Source organism: Periplaneta americana, chromosome 9 (assembly GCF_040183065.1).
Source record: "Periplaneta americana isolate PAMFEO1 chromosome 9, P.americana_PAMFEO1_priV1, whole genome shotgun sequence".
Classification (NCBI taxonomy): Eukaryota; Metazoa; Arthropoda; class Insecta; order Blattodea; family Blattidae; genus Periplaneta; species Periplaneta americana.
The window spans coordinates 162,435,639-162,451,284 of record NC_091125.1 but is presented as its reverse complement, the minus strand read 5'-3'; the positions used below and the strand labels follow the sequence as shown (position 1 = coordinate 162,451,284).

Below are 15,646 nucleotides of genomic sequence, written 5' to 3'. Positions count from 1 at the left end.
TGCTGCGCGCAGCTTAAAAGCAGCGACGTGTGAACAGAGTTCTCAGGGTTGCAGCCGCAGCATTTTTGATATCGGTTTTGTTGAAACTTTTGCCGCAGTTGCAACCAGTGTTGCCACCCAAATGTACCAATGATACTTTTATTGTTTGGATGTACTTTAATGTTAGATGTGATGAAAATAAATTATTTGTAAGAGTTATTAAATGCACAACACAGTCTAAGCATATTTGCTGACAATATAATTCATTTTTTTCATTTTCCATAGCATAGTTTCAAACAGGAGGGTTGCCAACATTGATTACGTGAATATACTGTTGGTTATCATTTAAGTATATTGGAGTTTTTAAAAGCTTTATAGTAAAAAAAAAAAATGCCAATTTCTGAATACTAGTTAGGACAGAAAAGCAAATAATAGATAAGTAAGCTTTCGCATGAATTTCTTAATAATGCGAACATAACCACAAAATGTATATTAAGAAGTCAACATGGAGATGGAAACCTGCAGCATGACTGCGTCTGCAAAAGTAGCGCCTTGCATGTGAACAGACTCACAACCTCCAGTTGCAACTTTTGCAGCACTCGGGTTGCGCAGCACGAAAAGTAGCGTGCAGCGCGCTACTTTTGGCTTACGTGTGAATACGATACGCAACTTTTGCAGCTGCAGTACAAAAGTTGCGCAGCAAAAGTAGCGACGTGTGACCGTACCTTAAGTTATATATGTGACGTCTGTCATATTACAACAGCTGTTCGACAGGATTGTGTCACTATGGATGGAGGACAGTTTAAAAATCTTGTATCACTGTCACCTTCCAAATTACTCATGATGGACTTTTTTTTTTATTATTTTAACCTGCCTAGTCTCGAAGCATTTTAACCATAACTTCAGATTAAACCATCTGCGCATGCGTCAACAATTCAGAATTCCCAGTTCCTGCCCTTAATCAAGAACCAATTTCACTCGTTCCGAACAAGTTCTGAAACACATTGGAACTGGGAGTTCAGTATCGGTTCGGAATCAGTTCTAGTTTTGTTGGAATGCATACGAGCAGACAGTTCAGAATCGATTCTGAACCGTGCTGGAATAAACCTACAGTATTGCATGACAGCAAAATTTATTTTGTTTTGTTTCAGACTGTTCTAAGTTCCTACATTGGAGGACAGCTATCTATTATGAATGTTAATACAAGTGATAGTCACTTCAGAACACATTATAGTGTGTGACCAGTGAACGAAATGTTAACATGAAAATAGTGGTGAGATCACAACCAGCCTACTCTTTTGGATGAAATTAAAGGTGAAAATACATATTAGTGTTAATTGAATGGTAGGTGAATATTTATTGAAATTAATATTCTCTATCATCTTTATGCAGCAACTGTGCCCTTGTGTAAGAAAGAGGTTTAACGTCATTGCAAGTATTTTTAAAAATATAATTTAATTGTTTCACTATTAAGGTAATACCAGGAAGTTCTTTACAAACGTCGTTGTCCAGTGTCTCCAGTGCAAGTAAGTTGTATTCCACTTTCATTCTTGAAAAAGATAAGACTAAAAGAGTATAGGCCATTCGTTAGCTCGTGAAACCAACTGACATGTGAGGGGAAGAAGAAAGTGTACTGGGAAGCTTTCCTCCCTTGCTACGCTTCCACTTACAGCTAGCTAGCAAACAAACTAAACTATCATAATGTTCTGACTATGAGCTACAGTGCATGAATTTGGTTTCATGAGATAACAAATGGCCTGTACACACATTTTTTATGTAGCAGACATCAAAGTGATGACATATAATGGATTAGCATCTTTGGAAAACCCTCCTCAAGTGGAATTCTTCATATGAAATGTTAAGAATTTAACTTGTTTTAAGCACATTTACTCTCAAGCACGAGTTTCGTCCAATAATCAATATTAATAATATCTAATAATGGTTCATGCTATTGCTGATAAGGATGGAATGCTAGTGTGGGGTGAGGTCTTGATTGTAGACACTTTATCATTTTTCGTGGCATTTATAAGAACTGTTCTATATGTCCAGAAAATCGTATTAAGGTCTGGTTTTATAAATACGGTTAATATGAAGATTATGTTAAATCTTAGTTAAACTGTACTGAAATACATTTGGTATTACTCCTAGGAAAGAAAAAAAGATGATCGCAGCTGTTTAAGTATATTTTTTATTTAGAATAGCCGACGCTCGCGGAGAATCTTCATTAAGAAATATCTTTGTTCTTCGATAAGAGAGAGAATATCGTAAAAAAATTTGTAGAGAACTAATATCGTCTACTTCAGTATGCTTGTCGGACTTAACTTCAAATAGTTTCTCAACTCTGACTATCACCGATATACTCCCAAATTCACTGTAAGCAGACTTAACCAAGCATGACCATCCGTGATATAACTCCATACAGAATCAACTGACTATAGTCCATTTGGCCAGTTGATAGATTTTGCCCGCATTGAATTCTGATGATGAGATTATGGACATTGTGTGCAAATGATCCAGCAATACTCAGTGAATATCTTTACAGCTGACTTTGGGGAAAATTGAGCTAATCTAAGGACGATTACGTACTTGCACATTTATATTCTTCCCAACATGTATTTTCTTTTTGTATTTACATGTAACAGTCCACACCTGTGGAGTAACAGTTAGCAAGTCTGGCCGTGAAACCAGGTGGCCCGGGTTCGATTCCTGGTCGGGGCAAGTTACCTGGTTGAGGTTTTTTCCGGGGTTTTCCCTCAACCCAATATGAGCAAATGCTGGGTAACTTTCGGTGTTGGACCCCGGACTCATTTCACCGGCACTATCACCTTCATCTCATTCAGACGCTAAATAACCTAAGATGTTGATAAAGCGTCGTAAAATAACCTACTAAAAAAATACATGTAACATTAACTTACTGTACTTACAAATTGCTGTTAAGGAACCCGGAGGTTCATTGCCGCCCTCACATAAGCCCGCCATCGGTCCCTACCTGAGCAAGATCAATCCAATCTCTACCATCATATCCCACCTCCCTCAAATCCATTTTAATATTATCCTCCCATCTACGTCTCGGCCTCCCCAAAGGTCTTTTTCCCTCCGGCCTCCCAACTAACACTCTATATGCATTTATAGATTCGTCCATATGTGCTACATGCACTGCTCATCTCAAACATCTGGATTTAATGTTCCTAATTATGTCAGGTGCAGAATACAATGTATACAGTTCTCCATTCTCTTTTAACTTCATTCTTCTTATCTCCAAATATTTTCTTAAGCACCTTACTCTCAAACACCCTTAACCTCTATTCCTCTCTCAAAGTGAGAATCGAAGTTTCACAACCATACAGAACAACCGGTAATATAACTGTTTTATAAATTCTAACTTTCAGATTTTTTGACAGCACACTGGATGACAAAAGCTTCTCAACCAAATAATTACAGGCAGTTCCCACATTTATTCTGCGTTTAATTTCCTCCCACTGTGGGCTAAAGCAAGGAGATGCACTATCACCTTTACTTTTTAACTCTGCTCTAGAGTATGCCATTAGGAAAGTCCAAGATAACAGAGAGGATTTAGAATTGAACGGGTTACATCAGCTGCTTGTCTATGTGGATGACGTGAATATGTTAGGAGAAAATCCACAAACGATTAGGGAAAACACGGGAATTTTACTGGAAGCAAGTAAAGAGATAGGTTTGGAAGTAAATCCGAAAAGACAAAGTATATGATTATGTCTCGTGACGAGAATATTGTACGAAATGGAAATATAAAAATTGGAAATTTATCTTTTGAAGAGGTGGAGAAGTTCAAATATCTTGGAGCAGCAGTAACAAATATAAATGATACTCAGGAGGAAATTAAACGCAGAATAAATATGGGAAATGCGTGTTATTATTCAGTTGAGAAGCTCTTATCATCCAGTCTGCTGTCCAAAAATCTGAAAGTTAGAATTTATAAAACAGTTATATTATCGGTTCTTCTGTATGGTTGTGAAACTTGGACTCTCACTTTGAGAGAGGAACATAGGTTAAGGGTGTTTGAGAATAAGATGCTTAGGAAAATATTTGGGACTAAGAGGGATGAAGTTACAGGAGAATGGAGAAAGTTACACAACACAGAACTGCACGCATTGTATTCTTCACCTGACATAATTAGGAACATAAAATCCAGACGTTTGAGATGGGCAGGGCATGTAGCACGTATGGGCGAATCCAGAAATGCATATAGAGTGTTAGTTGGGAGGCCAGAGGGAAAAAGATGGGAAGATAATATTAAAATGGATTTGAGGGAGGTGGGATATGATGATAGAGACTGGATTAATCTTGCACAGGATAGGGACCAATGGCGGGCTTATGTGAGGGTGGCAATGAACCTCCGGGTTCCTTAAAAGCCAGTAAGTAAGTAAGTAAGTTTAATTTCCTCCCGAGTGTCATTTACATTTGTTACCGTTGCTCCAAGATATTTGAACTTTTCAAAGTATAAATTTCCAATTTTTATATTTCCATTTCGTATTAATGTATGGATAATTCTTTGATTAAACTAAAATTAACATTTTAAAACAGGACATAAGCAGTTCTTATTTGGTCACATCTAGGAACATTTTAGAAGTCATCCAATGAAAAGAATGTGAACTAGTAAACTACTTCATGTTCTTTGAATGAAAGTACCGGTGTAAACTATCCATAGTATAAACTAATGTGATGTGAAACAATGTATGATCTCTTTCAGTCTATAAGATTTGACAGTGAACAATGTTGAAAATTGTAGTCTTGGTTATTTAGGTCCCATAATGACACATATTGCATTGAGCGTCTCAAGTGTGGTTTAGTATTTTGTGTGTGTAATTGTTGAAATCTGAATGAGAAGGCTCCAGGCAAAATTCACCAACCACGAAGTTCTCTCTGATTTGTAGACAGGCCCTCATCTCCTTGAGGCTGTCGTGGACAAGCATAATTCAGAAGTAGAATTCGTGACAGGGGCTGTTAACATGCATTTTGCCCAGAGCTGGATGTTGTTGAACTCTCAAAAATATTGTTTATTTTAATGAAAACTGGTTATGAATTGTAATTGTAAGATATTGTACATTATAATTCACCTGTCAGCTGTTGGTACAGTACTTAGCATATTATGTAGTATTTCACCAAGTATACGAGACATAAGCACTTACATTGCAATTCTCTTACAAGCTTAACACATTTAAATGTTGTGTTCAAACAGGGTTATTTTTTGCACTGATACAGGTAATTTTCTTTAGTAGGGATGCTCTGTGTTTCAGGCCTATGACATTGTTTTGTTTCCCCACATAAGTTTGTTGAACTTTTTTAATGCTAAGTCATGTACAAATACGAACTTATAACGTGAACAAATTATATAATGTTGTGTAGATTGTATAATATATTATAATAATGCTAAGTACTTCCCTGAATTGCTCAGAATATGTTAAAACAGTGGTTTCCAAACTGTACATAAATCTCTGTATTTGAACTTCTCTTTCGTCTTTTGATCATTGTGCAAATAATAATAATAATAATAATAATAATAATAATAATAATAATAATAATACTGCGGCCTTTCACCATTGCCAGCCACACCAATGTATTTGCGGGGGAATTGCTGATATTTATGGTTATCATGCACTCAGCTGTGCGAGGAGCAAGGGTCGCATTCCCAGACATACATCACTCAATGATATAATTAAAAGATCTCTGACTTCTTGTGGCATCCCGTCTCTTTTGGAACCACCAGGTATTCGTCGCGCAGATGGTAAACGACCCGATGGTCTTACCTTAATTCCATGGTCTAGAGGAAAATCTTTAATTTAGGACTCCACTTGCGTTGACACTAGCTCCATCTCACTTGCCGAATACCTCCAGACGCACAGCATCTGCTGCTGAATTAGCCGTGAAGAAGAAAGTCAATAAATATGCTCATCTTTTAGACAATTATGTCTTTGTCCCATTTGCTGTGGAGACCTTCGGTCCTTGGAGTCATGACGCTAAAGTTTTGGTATCTCAAATAGGCCAAATTTTGATCTCCATTACTGGTGATCGCCATTGCACTACTTATTTGCGTCAACGCTTAAGTATTGCTATTCAACGCAGAAATGCAATGAGCGTTTTGGGTACTCTTCCAGAGTCCAGCCCTTTGGACGAACTTTTTCTCCTGTAAAATTTTTTATCTCTATGTAAATGTTTATATTTAGTGTTTATATATATATATGTAATTGTAACGGTGGAAATATTGTTAATCCAATAATTTTTTATTTATTTTTTTTATTTTGTTTTTTTCATAAAAAAAATAAATATGTCTTATATATATGAATCAAATAATTAGAGAATGGAAACAATTGCCTCATGGATATATACAACTCAATAGACATTTATAACTAGACTCATTACTTTTTGCAGACGATTTAGCTCTGGTGGCATCCTCAGAAGATGAATTACAACGTTCAGTTTTTAATTTTAACAAAATTGGAATTAAATATGATATGAAAATCAATCAAGAAAAAACTAAAATTATGGCCTTCTGCAGAAAATACCCTGTGCCTAGCAAAATATGTTTAGATTAAAAAATATTAGAAAGAGTAAATTATTTTACATATCTCGGATACACATTATCTTTTTTCAATGAAGTAGACATTTAACAGAAAATTTCTAAATACACCAACACAATAGGAATAATATTAACAACATTATGAAACCTTCCCTAGTACAAAATAAGTCAAATGACTTTGTCAAATGCCTGGCATTAGAAAACAACAACAACAAAACATTTGTTAAAGGTTTATGTCTGACTGCTCGCGGTCCGTTACGTAGCGCACGCATATATGAACATTATTTATCTTCAAAACCCAACAGTGCTTTAAAAATAAGCATTTATTATTTTGATTGATTTCATTTACTTACGGGCCAGACTAAAATGTTTAATCAGTTGTCTCCAGTCTTTTCAATTGGATTTTTGCGTAAAGGAACGATTCTGTTGCCGCTTTCTCACAGAATATGGAAAAGACAAGTGGAAGAAATGTGTTGATCATGTTAAAAATAACTAAGAACAATATTTTTGTAATGCTAATATATTAGACAGTGAAACTGACAGAATAATTTCGTTAGAAGTTTAAGTGGCAGCAGTGATGCATCAGATGACTTGTCAATCAGTGCGATGGTGATTCAGATTAATGGAGGAAGACTCTGCCTCCAACACAGCGGTAAGGTTTAGTAACCTCCTATAATGGAGTTTTGGTAGTTGTTAACCTATAGGAATATGCAGGTTTGAAGAGGAATTTTGCTAAAATCACATGACCTGATCATTTGGAAGTTACCGTCTTGCAGCTGCAACTGAAGAAAACCAACTGGGAAGAATAAATAAAAAATTATTGGATTAACAATATTTTCACTGTTACAATTACACATATATAAACACTAAATATAAACATTTACATAGAGATAAAAAATTTTACAGGAGAAAAAGTTCGTCCAAAGGGCTGGACTCTGGAAGAATACCCAAAATGCTCATTGCATTTCCGTGTTGAATAGCAATACTTAAGCGTTGACGCAAATAAGTAGTGCAACGGCAATCGCCAGTAATGGAGATCAAAATTTGGTCGATTTGAGATACCAAAACTTTAGTGTCATGACTCCAAGGACCGAAGGTCTCCACAGCAAATGGGACAAAGATATAATTGTCTAAAAGATGAGCATATTTATTGACTTTCTTCTTCACGGCTAATTCAGCAGCAGATGCTGTGTGTCTGGAGGTATTCGGCAAGTGAGATGGAGCTAGATTGTCAACGCAAGTGAAGTCCCAAATTAAAGATTTTCCTCTAGACCATGGAATTAAGGTAAGACCATCGGGTCGTTTACCATCTGCGGAAGTTTGTTTTTCTCTACATGTATGAAATTTTAATGTGAAATGTGAACTTTCACTTCTTTTTCTACAAAATTTATGGTAAATTATAATGAATTTACGGATATCTCTAACTGATGAGTTTGGAAACTGCTCTATTAAGCTGACATTCAGGGCTGTTCAACACATGTCAGGTGTTGGTAGAAGCGTAAAAAAATATAAATATTAGCAGGAGACATAAAATAATATTTTTAAATTTGCTAAACTGTTATGTATAGAACACTAGTTCCAAAGATTAGAATTTTGTTATTTTTAGTATGTGTAGTTCTTGTGAAACTTTCCCAAAACAGTATTGATGTAACATATCTCTTGGATTTGTTTTTCTGTTATTAATGCTTTTGTAGTAATGTGTGATTGGTATGTTTCTGATGTGTTTTTTTTTCCAGGGTTCAACTGAAAACTGTTGTTTATTGTAGATGAAGTACATTTGTGTTTAGTACCCACTCCTATCTTGCTTTAGATTCGTATTACATGCATTATTTTTATATATTTTTAGAATTAGATCTTAATGGTAGAAATTTATATGTAGAAGTATTAAGAATTAGGTTTCTATGTCAGCAGCTATTCTAGTTGGCCAGCTGTTCTCGGCAGAAATAATTTTGAGTGATACAAAGGTCAACTGGCCAGAGAACGTGTCTTGGTATGTGTCCCTAAGGGCCGTAACACACTTGAAGAGTTTTCGCTAGCAAGAAATGTGTTGCGAGAAAGAGGCGAAGAGCCTTCCTCCACACACTTGGCGAGTTCTCGTTATCACAGATCACACCTCGCTATGATCATCTATGCACTGCTTACCCATAACCCAGTTCAGCGAGTGCTGACAATCACTGCTCTAGATGAAAAAATTGAGTTCCTAGAAGCAAGTGACATTCAGAAGCAATCTATTCTGCAATTGGAGAAATTTCCATTAATCGCAGATAATTCGGAATTATTACTATGTGTTCATCAACAAAATGGGGATGTAATTGGGAAGGTTTTTGTATCTGGAAAATATATCAGGCAAAAAACAAAGGAGGGACTTCTGAAAAAAAGAATAATACTATACAGTTTTCTTCTTCTTCTTCTTCTTTAAAGATTCTTGCAATTTAAATTTTAATGCGTGTACTGAAATAGCAGCACAGAGAGATAAAAAAAAAATTTGCGAACCTCCCTAAAACTGAAATTATTTTTGGTCCCAAGCACTTCTGACTTAGACAGGTTTTACTGTATAAATAAGTCTTAAAGAAAATAGGTAAAATTCTCCAGTAAAAGAACTAAAATACAACATTGTTAAAGCTGGTGCATCATGGATCAGATTGAATAGAGCACCAGTTTTCCAAGCTGGAGACTGGGTTCAGATCTCAAGAAGTGTGTGTTGCAGCTTGTTTCCTCGGTCTACTATTCCGTCATTGTATTTGTTCATTCACTGTCATGCATGAAACTAAATAATGGTTGAAGCTGTACTGTCACTGTGATGTTCTCACAGATGTGATGACCAGTGGCAGTTGGCATCAGCGATACATCTGTGAGAGTTACCTGCAGATTTGGTCTAGTGGACCTGAGAATGTCACACACACACACACACATGTTGTGTAAGGTTGAAAGCTCGTAATCTGATCCTTTTCTTCTAGGAGTAGTTTTATACTGTATTGCAGCATGTAAATTCCGAATATCATCCTTAAAACATAGCTTAAAAATTCAAGATTATAAATAACACTGTGTGACTGAAATTTGTATGTAACATAATTCTCACAATGGCCCTTCATTACCATTTGTATATTTGCCCTTGCATAACAATTTTAATTGAATACTTCAAGTTGTATTTTGTTAGAATTGATAGTGTCTGTGTCAATTTACTATCTTTTTATATGCCATAACGTAGAACTGTAATAATTTAATTGTAATAATTTGCTACTATTGTGATGAAGCGTATGTATATTTCGAGGTGAGAATCATTTACAATATGCAGTAATTCAAATTCAAACCAAGTTTAAAATAGATTGATCCAGTGGGAGATTTTTCATTTGAATACAGTGGAAAAGTGAACCATTTGCTTTGATTGGTTAATTATAATTTCTCAATTTTATTTCCATTGTGTACTTTACGTGTATTTATCCTTGGCGTGACAGTCCATGGAGGCCTCACGTCCACAGGCCTCAGCTGAGGTGAACGATCATCCAATCAGAACGGAGGTATTGTGTGGTTAGTACGATGATTCACCCCAGTCATTATAGCTTGTTTCTGTAACTGGATTTTTTAATATCACATTTTCAGAAATTTAAGATCATATTATTGGTCATTTTTCTGTGATTTTTAGGTCATCAACTTCCAAGCTCTAGTGATTAGGCAGGCTGTATGAGTTCGTTAAAAATGTGGCAGCATGTAAAAAAGAAACTATTTTCTGTCATCTCGTGCACCTGTTCAAATTCCTGTCCTTTAATTCATTGACAATCAAAGGGCGAAAAGTTTTAATTTCCAACGCTTTCTTCATGTGGTCATGTTGTTCATTGGCGATCTATCCACTGACTTGGCGACAGTAGCATCAGTTTCTTGCTGAGTGGAAGGTCTCCCACTTCGCTTTGCATCTTTAACACATCCTGTGCTGAAAGCTTTCCTCTCCCACGTCAACAAGTTATCTCTACTTGGTGGTGCCTTACCGAAACCTGCCCAAAATCCTACATGATTTCAAATTTTTCAAATTTATTCACAATTTAACATTTGAAATTATACATATGAATAGATACCCGAAATGAGCATATGCTCATACTCAGGTACAGTCCAGTAGTCTACATAAATTTTACAGAGATCAATGATAATGTTGATGATAGAAATAATAGTAACAATAAAAAAAAAAAATAATAATAATAGAATAACCGTGACGGAGATGATACAAAGATAGTAATACAAATTAATTCATTAATAATATTGGTAATAAAACAAAAATATTTACAATAATAAAAGAAATACTAAGACTGATAAAATGAAATATAAAACCACTTAGCGAGAGTTAACACAACTTAAATAAGCATATAATAACCAGGAAAAAAATGACGAACTCGAAAATCAACAGAAAAGTTCGTTGTGTCTCAGACGACAGCTGTATTGACATTGTGTTATGCATTATTGGTAGTAGGGAGGAGCCGAAGATCTACATCCTGACATTCTCTTCGAATCTTCTCATACAATCATGGGGAGTTAATGCTGAAAAACAAAATGTCTACGAGTCAAACTGTTCATTATTACCAGGATAAATACAAGTAATACTGAAATATATTAATCAAGTTTCAGTTACTCAAGGCTTATCTGGTATGTGGCCACTCGTGTACCATAGAAGCCACAAGTTTCTCCTACAGACTGAAAACTCTCGTATTTGTCTAGCCATCTTGCACTAATGGAATGGCTGGGAATTTCTGTGTTATGGTTTCTCTCAGGTTCACCAGATCATTCCCACTATAATCACTTCCAAATATGTCGGCCAGATGTCTTACGAGTATTACTGACACTTTTTCATATGCACAGGTTTGTTTTGCAGGAATAATTAATAGTGGTAGTGTGCCTTTTCACCTCTCTGTACTGTATGATTGATCGACGTCACAGTTTTGCATCCTTGTATGTGATTCTCACTTCGAAAGCATACAGATTGATGAAGTCCTTATTACGTAATATTATGTTCTTCTTAGATTGTTCAGTATTGCCTCATTTAGAGGAAATTATTTATTTTAATTATTAATGACATTGTATGTTGTAAAATAACTGTAGATTATGTAACATGATAAGACTGACATTTTATGAGTTGTACCAGTATGCAAGAGAGAGTGCACAATAATCCCTTAATAGTTGTAAAAGAAAATGTTAATATTCTAGTTACAGGCAAATCTGTGATTTTTAGAAACCGCCATATTTTTATTTGTGTCTGTTGTAAAATATTTTCAATAAAGTATAAAACTATGTAGTTTGAATCATTTTCATTGTGATATTGAAATGTTTTCCCATTGTCCTTTCCTTATATTCCGCTCAGAAACTACAGCGTGTTATAACGCGTGCGTCTGCTTCGTTTGTAATGTTCGATACTATGATCATATCTCACCTTCTTTCGAGAAGTTATCATGGCTTAGGTTACATGAGAGGAGAAATCTGCACTCACTTTCTCTCTTATATCGAATTATGCACACTTCATCCCCCTATTATTTATTCGCTTGTTTTCATACTCTCTCTCGCTACCATAATATTAATACTTGATCACAACGCGATAACATGCTGGAAATGCCACTTCACACATCATCTCTGTATTCCTCATCTTTCACTGTTGCTACCTCTCGTCACAGGAACTCTCTGCCGCCTGAAGTCAAGGGCTGCCGAACATTGAAATCTTTCAAATCCAAGTTAGAAAATTATCTTATGACGAGTTGCCAAACTAACTTACTATTATGACAAGTGTTGTATTGCATGTTTCCACGTATTCAATTTTTTTTTTTAATGTTCTAGTCATATTTAACTTATTTTATATTTTTGTTTTCATATTTTCCGATAATGGTATATCTATAATGTGATAAGTTGAGCTATATATAATCATAATTTTCCTTACTGTGTGTACTTAAAAATATTGTATTCATTGTATGCTTTGTACTGCACTATTTTATTACTACTATTAGTATTAGTATTATTATTATTATTATTATTATTACTATTCTTATTTTTTATCATTATTATTATTATAATAATAATTATTATTATTATTATCATCAAAAATTGTCTTATTTTTTTATACTTTGTATGTCTCATTTATTTTGACCTTCTGTTCACATTTTATTATGCTTTTTCCTTTCTTTCTGTATGTTATATAATTATGTCTGATTTCTACTTACACGTTGTTTATATTTTATTATTATTATCTTATTCAGTTTTGTGTGTAAAATTGTAGTGTACTTTGTAAATTTGTAGTGTTTTTTGTAACGCAGTTTTACTCCTGGTTGAGTGTTAGAGAAGGCCATATGGCCTTAACTCTGCCAGGTTAAATAAATCATTATTATTATTATTATTATTATTATTATTATTATTATTATTATTATTATTAAAGGTAAAGGTTTTCCAATTGTAACTGATTTACCCCCACCATCGACTTTGGCCTGTGCTCGGAACTCCGAGGACTGGGAGTCACGACTGGATACAGACCTCTGTTGTGGATATCGTCCCCTGCACCATTATGTACAGTGGACTCAGCCATACATATCGGGGACTATATGAACTGGCCGGCTGACGCATTGGCATCATGGAGCAGCCCGTGTTATGTGTTGTGCTCTTGAGGACGGAGCTAAACTTTACATGGAAATTCTGCTCTGATGTACGGCGCTTTGGAGTTGGGAGTATTCAAGACGTGCCATTATTAACCAAGAAGTTACTTTGCCGAGTCATCAGTGCCTCCACTGGGGTTATTTAAGGTGGCTTACATCGCTATATTGGTTGGTATACCCATTGGCACGTGGTATTGGAATCATTTTTGTTAATCAAGAAGCTGTTCTCTGAGTCATCGGTGTCGACATCGCTGTTATCCCGCAGTTATTCTTCAAGTCATCTGTGCGTGCAACGAGGTTAATTATAGTGGCTTATGTCGCTGTACTGATTCATTCTATGCACTGGGGCATAGTTTTGGGTTTCAACTCTGCTAGTCTCGCGCCTGTTTTCCTGCTTGTCTGCATGGGACACAGATAGTATTATTTTATGAAATACCAGCTAGCGGTGCTGTGGCATTATTTCATCTTGTATGGCGTAAATCCGTTCCAAAGTCAAGTTGGTTTACTATTATTTTTCACAATTATTCTGGTTACCTCAGTCTGAGCTGTGAAGTTGTTACTTATTGGTTATATCTGGAATGTTTCCCTTTTAGGGGTTCCAGGTTTGTCATCCCATTTAGCCGACTATTTTAGGCATTCATCATCATCATTAGTCATTATTGTATTTATTATCATTCATGATTATTAGTATCATCTAGTCATGTGTCATTCAGGGAATTTTAGGTTGGGTTCTTTCATGAGTAAGAGTTTATATTGGTAAATTGTTAATATATTGTATTTGTACTTTGTCGTAACTATGTTTAAAGATCATATGCACTAATGTACTATGTTTAAAGATCATATGCACTAATGTATAAGCTCCTGAAGTGATTATTAAATGAATAAGTAACAGAGTTGGTGTACGAGGAAATCACTGTTGATCCATCAGCTGTATTTCTTAATTATGTGTGCTTATTAATTACCTATGGGCCTTACAGTATCTACTTCAACTTATGCACTTGTTCACTTCAGCCTCTTTCTATGATTTTTAGGCAATATTCAAGAAACCACTTCTTTACTAAAAAGAAGCAAGATGAACTTACCTTCTGTTAAGTGTTCATGAAGAATTTCTCTTCTGCAACACCATCACTACAATTTGCAGAGAAATAGAGGTCACTTATGAAGGAATGGTGGCTTTAGAATCTCTTAGTTGGGATGTAGTGAAATGGAAGACATAAAATGGCCAGCAGTACGTTTTGTAATCTGTAATGAATTTGGATCACTAATATAGAAGACTAAGGGTGTGATATTTTTTTGTGTGTGTGTGTGTGTGTGTGTGTGTGTGTGTGTGTGTGTGTGTGTGTGTGTGTGTGTGTGTGTGTGTGTGTGTGTGTGTGTGTGTGTGTGTGTGTGTGTGTGTGTGTGTGTGTGTGTGTGTGTGTGTGTGTGTGTGTGTGTGTGTGTGTGTGTGTGTGTGTGTGTGTGTGTGTGTGTGTGTGTGTGTGTGTGTGTGTGTGTGTGTGTGTGTGTGTGTGTGTGTGTGTGTGTGTGTGTGTGTGTGTGTGTGTGTGTGTGTGTGTGTGTGTGTGTGTGTGTGTGTGTGTGTGTGTGTGTGTGTGTGTGTGTGTGTGTGTGTGTGTGTGTGTGTGTGTGTGTGTGTGTGTGTGTGTGTGTGTGTGTGTGTGTGTGTGTGTGTGTGTGTGTGTGTGTGTGTGTGTGTGTGTGTGTGTGTGTGTGTGTGTGTGTGTGTGTGTGTGTGTGTGTGTGTGTGTGTGTGTGTGTGTGTGTGTGTGTGTGTGTGTGTGTGTGTGTGTGTGTGTGTGTGTGTGTGTGTGTGTGTGTGTGTGTGTGTGTGTGTGTGTGTGTGTGTGTGTGTGTGTGTGTGTGTGTGTGTGTGTGTGTGTGTGTGTGTGTGTGTGTGTGTGTGTGTGTGTGTGTGTGTGTGTGTGTGTGTGTGTGTGTGTGTGTGTGTGTGTGTGTGTGTGTGTGTGTGTGTGTGTGTGTGTGTGTGTGTGTGTGTGTGTGTGTGTGTGTGTGTGTGTGTGTGTGTGTGTGTGTGTGTGTGTGTGTGTGTGTGTGTGTGTGTGTGTGTGTGTGTGTGTGTGTGTGTGTGTGTGTGTGTGTGTGTGTGTGTGTGTGTGTGTGTGTGTGTGTGTGTGTGTGTGTGTGTGTGTGTGTGTGTGTGTGTGTGTGTGTGTGTGTGTGTGTGTGTGTGTGTGTGTGTGTGTGTGTGTGTGTGTGTGTGTGTGTGTGTGTGTGTGTGTGTGTGTGTGTGTGTGTGTGTGTGTGTGTGTGTGTGTGTGTGTGTGTGTGTGTGTGTGTGTGTGTGTGTGTGTGTGTGTGTGTGTGTGTGTGTGTGTGTGTGTGTGTGTGTGTGTGTGTGTGTGTGTGTGTGTGTGTGTGTGTGTGTGTGTGTGTGTGTGTGTGTGTGTGTGTGTGTGTGTGTGTGTGTGTGTGTGTGTGTGTGTGTGTGTGTGTGTGTGTGTGTGTGTGTGTGTGTGTGTGTGTGTTTTTT

At 36.4% G+C, this 15,646-nt stretch overlaps 1 protein-coding gene across 5 annotated transcripts in view; it reads left to right on the top strand.

Moving 5' to 3' along the window:
• Wdr59 (WD repeat domain 59) overlaps positions 1-11,813 on the top strand; it is an 88,711-nt gene extending 76,898 nt beyond the window's left edge. For all 5 annotated transcript variants that reach the window (XM_069836267.1, XM_069836265.1, XM_069836264.1 and 2 more), the window contains one exon: positions 1,131-11,813. The gene's annotated coding sequence lies outside the window, so the exon portion shown is untranslated. The remainder of the gene's footprint in view (positions 1-1,130) is intronic.
• Positions 11,814-15,646: the final 3,833 nt, after the last annotated feature.